This window comes from Lactuca virosa, chromosome 7, assembly GCF_052849685.1.
Source record: "Lactuca virosa cultivar CGN04683 chromosome 7, Lactuca_virosa_CGN04683_v6, whole genome shotgun sequence".
NCBI classification, from domain to species: domain Eukaryota; kingdom Viridiplantae; phylum Streptophyta; class Magnoliopsida; order Asterales; family Asteraceae; genus Lactuca; species Lactuca virosa.
Genome location: NC_136432.1, coordinates 77001334 through 77011317, shown reverse-complemented (window position 1 = coordinate 77011317; position 9984 = coordinate 77001334). Strand labels below are relative to the sequence as shown.

The window sequence follows — 9984 nt, the reverse complement described above, 5'->3', positions numbered from 1 at the left end:
TGTTGATTAGAAGTTTTGTCACTGATCTTTGAGTACTGTAAGTTCGTTATTTGCTAAAATTCTCCATTTTTATGTTCTCTAGCAATGTTATAGTTCTGATTCATATTAACAACTTTGAAAAAAAAATCATTTGGGGTCATCTCTTTGTGAACTATGGTTTCTATTTAGTTTACTTTTGTAGCCCGGGGCAGTTATCCTTGATTAGGGTTTACTATTGATTGATATTTTCGGTAACAAATGATATTTAATAATATTAAGCACTTGGTGCTTTAATTTTGTTGTTTTTATTAATGTAGGTCACGATCTTTTTGACTTAGAGCTGAAGAACGCATGGCTATCAGTACAAAACATGAACTTCAAACCAAAGTTAACAAGTTTAATAGTTAAACTCATAAGATTAGATGATAGGAATCTAACCAAGTTAAATAAATTCTTTCCAAATCTTCAAGTTTTTAATTTATTTTGTTATTTTTTTGTCAAATAAAGGAGAATAGAAAATGATGTGCCAAAAGTAAAAAAAGCTTTAGAGACGTTAACCATTATAGATACTCTAATAAAAGCTCGAGAAAGTTTCAGATTCTTTATATTAAAAAAGACAAAGAAACTTAATAATCTGAAGGGTATAAATGATTTATGGTTGTTGCGTCTTTTGGAATTCTCTTGATTGTTATGGTATTATGTATTAATTGGGTTTAAATATGATATCATGTGATATGATGTAGATACTTGTGCATTAGTTTCATGAGACGATACTATTATATTTGCCTATATATTAATTTTTCGAATTTAATTTTTTGTGTTGCATTTGACGATTTTTCTAAATGATTGAGGTGCATTGCATTTGTTTGGTATTATCCTTGGCAGCCTAGATACCCTTATTAGACTTCATAAGACCTTCATATTCATGAGCACTAGATTTTTGTTTATTACCCTGAATAAAACCCTAAGAATTTTCTTTTGGATGATGCATTACTTAGTCAGATTGGATTGCATTCATGTAAATGCCATGGGTACTCAAAACACAAACTTCACCAAACAGGAGAAATATGTTATCCATTTAACAATCTAATGAATGTGAATTGTACCCTAATTTTCCAATAGTACTTTGTGATTTATATGATTTGGTTAAATATGCATCTATGTTACTGTTTATCAATCATGTCATGTGAAAGGTTAATTGATGACTACATTATACAACTTGCTTTTACAACCGAGTTGGATGTAACATGTATAATGCAGTTATATCTCAACAACCGCCTCACGTATATAACTCTGGTAACAGCATTAAGATCATTGGTGTCTTATATTAAGACATTAAATGGCAAGATTATGAGATAAACAATGTTTGATAGATGAAATAATATGGGTCAGTTGCTTAATGAAATCATAACCTTATTTAACAAATAATGATGTTTTGAAATATAATGACCAATCCTTTTTAATATACAACGAAGTCATAATAATAATAATAATAATAATAATAATAATAATAATAATAAAATCAATCTTGTAGACAATAATAAGTATAAAACCTACATAACAAAATATGATTTATGAAAATGCAAATTCCTTCATGGCAAAAAGATAACAAACTACTATCAATATCAATATTGTCAGAATAGTTATCATAGATATTCTTTCCTAAAGTTCTTACATCAACTCAAAACTAAGTCATCTAACTTCCTCATGGTTATGGGAAATGTGTGTTTCTACATGTATGAATTTTACATACAAATAAATATAATTTTTGTTATCCACCAAAATAGGTGCTTTTAAGTTAATACAAAATGCAAAACTACTTAACAAATACTTACTTTCCAACCAAGTTCATAGTAAGTGCTCATCATAATGTCAACAATTTATTAAATGTCATAATAGTTACACTACCAACATTCTTGTTGTTGGTTGCACTAAATTCTAATTATATGTTGATTAAAATGAATAGTAAATTTTAGTTTTGGTCCTTTCAGTATGTGTAACACTCCATATTTCATACACTAAAAATATAAAATTTCAAAAGAAATATGTTACGAATTAAAGTCATATCATATGAAAACTTGACCCTTTCAAAATACATTTCCAAAAGTGTTAGATAGCTTGTGAGTTACAATTTCATGTCAAACAACCATAGAGAAGCTATATAAGAACCAAATAGTCATAATACATAAATAATGACTAATGCTTTTTTCATTCTAATCGTAGTTATCTCAAGTGTTCTAATCTTCATCAAAAGGCATACTAAGAAGGTAAGTCTTCTATAACCCCCCCCCCCCCCCCACCTTTATTTTTATTTTTAAATCTAGAATACATGTTATAAGCCCATGATCTTTTTAGGGTTTACTTCGTGTTATACCTCTAATCTCGGATTTAGGGTTCCATTTCCAGCCTCCATCACCCTTTTGAAGGATATGGATTTAGATTGCTTGAGTCGAAAGTGTGTTTGATAGATGAAAGCAAAACAACTTGATAGTCTAAATTGATTTCGATTTGGTTTTCAATTTCACTTGGTATAAGGGATCGAAAGATGATTCGAGTCAAGAGTTGTTCTTTCGACCGGTAGTTGTGTTCATTCAAGCTTGGAAATGAAAGTTACTTACTTGAGGTCAATGGTCGAAAGCACTTGATTGGAATCGAAAGTGTGTTCGATTGGTGTTGCTTAGAGTCGAAATTAATTTCGACCGGTGTTGGTTGTTAATTCGAGTTGCACATAATTTCGAAAAATAATGTTAGTTTTCATTGCTCGTCCAGAACCAATTGGGGAAGAAGAAGATTTGATCTTTTAATTTGAGTCCCTGCAGTTTAAGAGTTTTGACAGTTTATACCCAGTTTCAAATTGGGGGTATATTTCTTTGAAGCGGGAATATTTTTCAGGTTTAGTCCCTAAAGAATATGTGAAACTGACAGTTTCTACCCAATTTCGATATTATGGAGTATTTTCGCTTCCAGGGTAAATTAGGAAGCTGATGACACAATTTTCACAACAGGTCCCTACATTTTTTGCGAAATTATCAATTTGTACCTAGATTTTTCTCGGCTTCTTGTGATTGTTTTTTTGTGCAAGATTTTCATGGTATATGAACATTGAGTGTTCATTTTCAAGTTCGGGAAGTCAAAGATTTGAAGATATCAACATATTTTTTGGATTTTCTCGGATTAAAGAGTTTCATTTTTGTCACACGCCGAGGGAGAGTTTTGTATGGTTTATTCTTCAAGCGTTTCTCTTACCCTTGTGGGATGTTGAAATAGGTATTCGAAGATTACTGAATATTCTTTTTCAAAGCGAATTTAAAGACCGATGTTACTTCAAGGGGGAGTTGGTCTTGATCGCTTGGAGCTTGTTTGGATATTGAAGTCGGAACATCCAATCCTAACTTTGAGAGGGATAATGTTAACGTGCAAAGTTCTCCTTGGATGTGGCTTACACTCTTTAATAGTGTAAGGTTTAGCCTTTCCTATAAATAATAAGTGAGTAGCTCCCATTTTATGTAAGAACCCATTTTGTGTGAGATTTAGTTTAGAGAGAGAAACCATTACAAGACCCACTTTGTAAACTCTTTTTGTTCTAATGGAGCTTAAACTGTCTTATTTACTTTGTGTGTGTTCTTTCATTATGTTTGATTCACTTTGATCACTACTATTCCGCATTTTTCATCATAATCGGATCGCTACACTTATGACCCAAAGTCAGATCAAATGAAATTTGTGTCCCATAAACAACATTTCCAAAAGTATTAGAGAACTTGCGGGTTACATTCCATATCAAACAACCATAGAGAATATAAATAAGTATCAAATAGTCATAATGGAATCTTCATTAAAATTTGTACTAAGAGACTAAGTTTTTTATAATGCCTTTTTTAACCTAAAATGTATGCTATATAAAAAGGAATGTGTAATACAAATTGTTTTGTGAGTTACACAGAGATTTGATACAGAACTTTTATATTTGAATACATTTTTTTTCTAATTACTTATCATTTCAAAGATCATTCTTCAAGTATCATCCTTCTTAGTAAAGTGTAAAGAACCACTCATCCTTATGCAATTTTCTTTTAAAGTATATGTGCAATCTAAATTTTTTGCTACATTATACATATTTCAAACTTGCTTAAACAGTCAATATACATTCATGTATTTGTGTAATGTGATGCAATGCATGTTTCCAAAAATATTGAATAAACCAACTTCTTAGATGTAGAAATGAAAAGAAATAGAATTTCGAAATACGTGGTCAAAAAAATTTCTTTTCTTCAAAAGCTTTATGAACTATTTCCTATCCTATATAATCGTCTATTACAATAACATCGAAAAATAAATAGAAAATCTAGAGAATTTATAAGGAAAGAGAGATCGCAATATTTTCTATGTAGTAATCCTAAATGATGTTAGCAAAAATATTGGAATAAACATCACAAAATTTAAATTATAGTGATTTTCTATATATGCTAATCAGCTAATGTGTAAGGGCCATTATAATAAACAGTGGTCAAACTATAAAGGGGTATGTGTAAATTAAACATCCATAAATATCTCCATCATTAAGTAGTCAAGTCACTTTTTCCTTTGAGCATCTTTCACCTCTTGCATGGACAACCTTCCTAAAGCTCTAGTGCTCAATATACTGAGTCGGACCGCAGACCCGAGATGTCGTAACTCGCTTTCTTATGGCGAGTAAAACTTTCAATTCTATCTCTCCAGGCCTTCAATCGATCAGTTTACAATGGCAATTGCAAAGTATCTCGAATCAAGGTATAGAGTTTCGTGTTCTTCAAGTTCTTCCCAGAGTACTTCTCCTCTTAAGAGGATATTCCAGAATCGTGTATCAAACAAAAAAATTCAGGAATATATATGTATCGGCGTGAAGAGATTACACATGGATGTATTGAACACCGATGTTAAAGATGGTGGCATTGATCTGCATAACACAAATGAGGGCTTTGTTAAGGAGTGGCTCCCAAGGGTTTCCGGAGATTTGAAATCGCCTTCACCTGATTTTTGGGTCCAGTCAAGTTGGTGTTGATTAGAAGTTTTGTCACTGATCTTTGAGTACTGTTAGTTCTGATTCATATTAACAACTTTGAAAAAAAAATCATTTGGGGTCATCTCTTTGTGAACTATGGTTTCTATTTAGTTTACTTTTGTAGCCCGGGGCAGTTATCCTTGATTAGGGTTTACTATTGATTGATATTTTCGGTAACAAATGATATTTAATAATATTAAGCACTTGGTGCTTTAATTTTGTTGTTTTTATTAATGTAGGTCACGATCTTTTTGACTTAGAGCTGAAGAACGCATGGCTATCAGTACAAAACATGAACTTCAAACCAAAGTTAACAAGTTTAATAGTTAAACTCATAAGATTAGATGATAGGAATCTAACCAAGTTAAATAAATTCTTTCCAAATCTTCAAGTTTTTAATTTATTTTGTTATTTTTTTGTCAAATAAATGAGAATAGAAAATGATGTGCCAAAAGTAAAAAAAGCTTTAGAGACGTTAACCATTATAGATACTCTAATAAAAGCTCGAGAAAGTTTCAGATTCTTTATATTAAAAAAAACAAAGAAACTTAATAATCTGAAGGGTATAAATGATTTATGGTTGTTGCGTCTTTTGGAATTCTCTTGATTGTTATGGTATTATGTATTAATTGGGTTTAAATATGATATCATGTGATATGATGTAGATACTTGTGCATTAGTTTCATGAGACGATACTATTATATTTGCCTATATATTAATTTTTCGAATTTAATTTTTTGTGTTGCATTTGACGATTTTTCTAAATGATTGAGGTGCATTGCATTTGTTTGGTATTATCCTTGGCAGCCTAGATACCCTTATTAGACTTCATAAGACCTTCATATTCATGAGCACTGGATTTTTGTTTATTACCCTGAATAAAACCCTAAGAATTTTCTTTTGGATGATGCATTACTTAGTCAGATTGGATTGCATTCATGTAAATGCCATGGGTACTCAAAACACAAACTTCACCAAACAGGAGAAATATGTTATCCATTTAACAATCTAATGAATGTGAATTGTACCCTAATTTTCCAATAGTACTTTGTGATTTATATGATTTGGTTAAATATGCATCTATGTTACTGTTTATCAATCATGTCATGTGAAAGGTTAATTGATGACTACATTATACAACTTGCTTTTACAACCGAGTTGGATGTAACATGTATAATGCAGTTATATCTCAACAACCGCCTCACGTATATAACTCTGGTAACAGCATTAAGATCATTGGTGTCTTATATTAAGACATTAAATGGCAAGATTATGAGATAAACAATGTTTGATAGATGAAATAATATGGGTCAGTTGCTTAATGAAATCATAACCTTATTTAACAAATAATGATGTTTTGAAATATAATGACCAATCCTTTTTAAAAAAACCAATATATATTTTTCAATCAAATTATATGGTTGATATTTTTAATATACAACGAAGTCATAATAATAATAATAATAATAATAATAATAATAATAACAATAATAATAATAATAATAATAATAATAAAATCAATCTTGTAGACAATAATAAGTATAAAACCTACATAACAAAATATGATTTATGAAAATGCAAATTCCTTCATGGCAAAAAGATAACAAACTACTATCAATATCAATATTGTCAGAATAGTTATCATAGATATTCTTTCCTAAAGTTCTTACATCAACTCAAAACTAAGTCATCTAACTTCCTCATGGTTATGGGAAATGTGTGTTTCTACATGTATGAATTTTACATACAAATAAATATAATTTTTGTTATCCACCAAAATAGGTGCTTTTAAGTTAATACAAAATGCAAAACTACTTAACAAATACTTACTTTCCAACCAAGTTCATAGTAAGTGCTCATCATAATGTCAACAATTTATTAAATGTCATAATAGTTACACTACCAACATTCTTGTTGTTGGTTGCACTAAATTCTAATTATATGTTGATTAAAATGAATAGTAAATTTTAGTTTTGGTCCTTTCAGTATGTGTAACACTCCATATTTCATACACTAAAAATATAAAATTTCAAAAGAAATATGTTACGAATTAAAGTCATATCATATGAAAACTTGACCCTTTCAAAATACATTTCCAAAAGTGTTAGATAGCTTGTGAGTTACAACTTCATGTCAAACAACCATAGAGAAGCTATATAAGAACCAAATAGTCATAATACATAAATAATGACTAATGCTTTTTTCATTCTAATCGTAGTTATCTCAAGTGCTCTAATCTTCATCAAAAGGCATACTAAGAAGGTAAGTCTTCTATAACCCCCCCCCCCCCCCCACCTTTATTTTTATTTTTAAATCTAGAATACATGTCATATAAAAAATCATAAAACAAATTGTCTCGTGTGTTACATACATATTAGATATAAAACTTTCACATCTAAAACAATTTGTTTTCATATTACTCTCATGGCGAGATTAATCCTTCTTACTAAATAATAAAATGCCGCTCATTCATATGCAATTTCATATCAAAGCATTTGTGCAATCCAAAAATTCTCTATATTTTATATATTTCAAATTTCAAAACTTGCTCAAATTATCAATATATACTTTCATGTATATGCAACGCCATATAATGCATGATTCTAAACATATTGGATAGACTGCATTCGTAGATCTAGAAATGAAAAAATGGAAGTTCCAAATACTTGATAAAAATGAAAAAGATGATAACAAATTTCTTTGATATGAAATACTTTTATGAATTTTTTCTGTATCGTAGAATTGTTTATTACAGTAACTTCGAAAAACAATTAGGAAACTTAAAGTGCTTTGTAGAGGAGACATCACAATATTTTATATTGCTGACTTTTGTACTGCATTTTCTCTGCTAATGCTAAATCTTAGCACAAATCACCGGAATGAAAATCACAAAATTTAAATTGAAGTTATTTTTTATAAATGCTAATGTGTAAGGACCAATAATAAACAATACTCAAACTATAAAGGGGTAAAGTGTAAATTAATCAGGCATAAATATCTCTATCATCAACTCATCAAGTAGTCAATTTTCATTTGTAGATCTTTCAAACCTTCCTGAATCTCTAGCGCTCGAGATACTGAGTCGACTCGACGACTCGGCATCGGTAGCTTGCTGCCGTATGGCGAGTAAGACTTTCAATTCTGTATTTCCAGGCCTTCAGTCAATAGACCTTCAGTGGCGATTGAAATGGTACCTGGAATCAAGGTCCAGAGTTTCGAGTTCTTCAAGTTCTTCCCGATTTACTCCCTCTCTCAAGAGAGTTTTTCTGAATCTTGTATCAAACTTAAGTGCACTGGAATCTGTGCGTATTGGCGTCGAGAATCCACCCCCAGTTGTGTTGAACGCTGACTTTGAAGATGATGGCGATGATCTGCACATCACCGATGGGGGCTTCCTTAAGGAGTGGCTCCCTAGGGTTTCCGGAGCTTTGAAATTGCTTTCACTATCAGATTTTTGGATTCAGTCGAGTAGGCGTCCATCAGAAGTTTTGTCACTGATCTCTGCGCACTATAAGTTGGTTATATGCTGAAATCCTCCATTTTTATGTTCTGTAGCTCTATTGTTAAATTATGGAAATTGTTTACGGAAAATGAAATGGTCTTGCCAGGATTGATATTAATTATTCTGGTTCATATCAACTGATTTTTTTTTTTTTAATTATCATTTGTGGTCAACTATCCTTTATTAGGGTTTATTAATGACCGATATTTATTGGTAATAAATGATATTTAATCATATTGAGGTCTTGATGCTTTAACTCGGTTGTTTTTGTTGTTGCAGGTCAAAATCTTATTGAATTAGAGCTGAAGAACGCATGGCTATCTGTACAAAACATGAACGCCATGCCAATGCTAACAAGTTTAACACTTGAACTCATAAGATTAGATGACAAAAATCTAACCGATTTAAATACATGTTTCCCAAATCTTCAAGTTCTGAACTTGATAGATGTTAGAGGTCTCAAAATGCCCATGATCCACCTCCTCAACCTGAAAACCTGCCATTGGACTGTAACAGATTCACCATCATATATATGTATAATCACACCCAATCTCATCACACTCAGACTCGAGTGTAGAAGTCCCGCTGCCCTTTATATTGAAGCTCCTTTGTGCTACAACTTGCATCTTTCACTTGATCACTTGAACGCGTTTGCAGTCAAAAAATTTCAGAACTTGAAAACTGTACAACTCGAGTGTTCAAACATTCGCTCCTTAATTCGTAAGTTTCATCGTATGAAAATCGTAGAAACGCTGACCTTAGATATAAGAGCAGGTGGAAATTCCAAATTTACCCTAGAGGTTTTATTCGCTACTTTCCTGAACATAACTTCTTTGTGTTTTAAACCAAGGGTTTGGTCAGAATTTGAGGTGTGGTGTGGCGACATTGGGCTTAAAGGCGTGAAAAGATTTTGTGGGTATTTGTCAGTGGTTGATCCTTTGATGACTTTCGCCTTGGTTGATCGCGTGTTAGAAGAATGCTTCAACTGTGTAGAAATCTCTTTACTCATCCACCGTGGTGTTGCTTCTAATGTATCAAAACATTGCATCACTAAGTGCATGGCTCAGTGGCCTGATCTGAAGTGGGGATGGGGGATTTGGGAGGAAGGAAGGGAAGATTCTTGGATCCCTGAAGAGCAATTACTTAAAACTCTTGAGGAGGAATGATAAGATTCCATATGATCAAAAGAAAAAAAAGAAAACAAAAAGATTTGTAGAAGGGTGTTTAGGCCAGGGAAATAATTTTGAAGGAAGGATTGACTAAAGAATAAAGATAGGATCAATGATCAATTGGAAGACATGATCGATGAAGAGTTGAAGTGAAGTAGCTTCAGCAGGACCCATAATTAAGTGAGTTTTCTAATAGTTGAAGTGCTTCTTAGTTAAAGTTTTTATGGTTGTATCTTTTGGAATACTCTTGGTTGTTATGGTATTACATATTCATATATTTATGGTGCTAAGTT

General features: G+C 31.5%; 1 pseudogene; it reads left to right on the top strand.

Moving 5' to 3' along the window:
• The first annotated feature begins 8139 nt into the window (after positions 1-8139).
• On the top strand, positions 8140-9688 carry LOC145126811 (F-box/LRR-repeat protein At4g29420 pseudogene; annotated as a pseudogene).
• Positions 9689-9984: the final 296 nt, after the last annotated feature.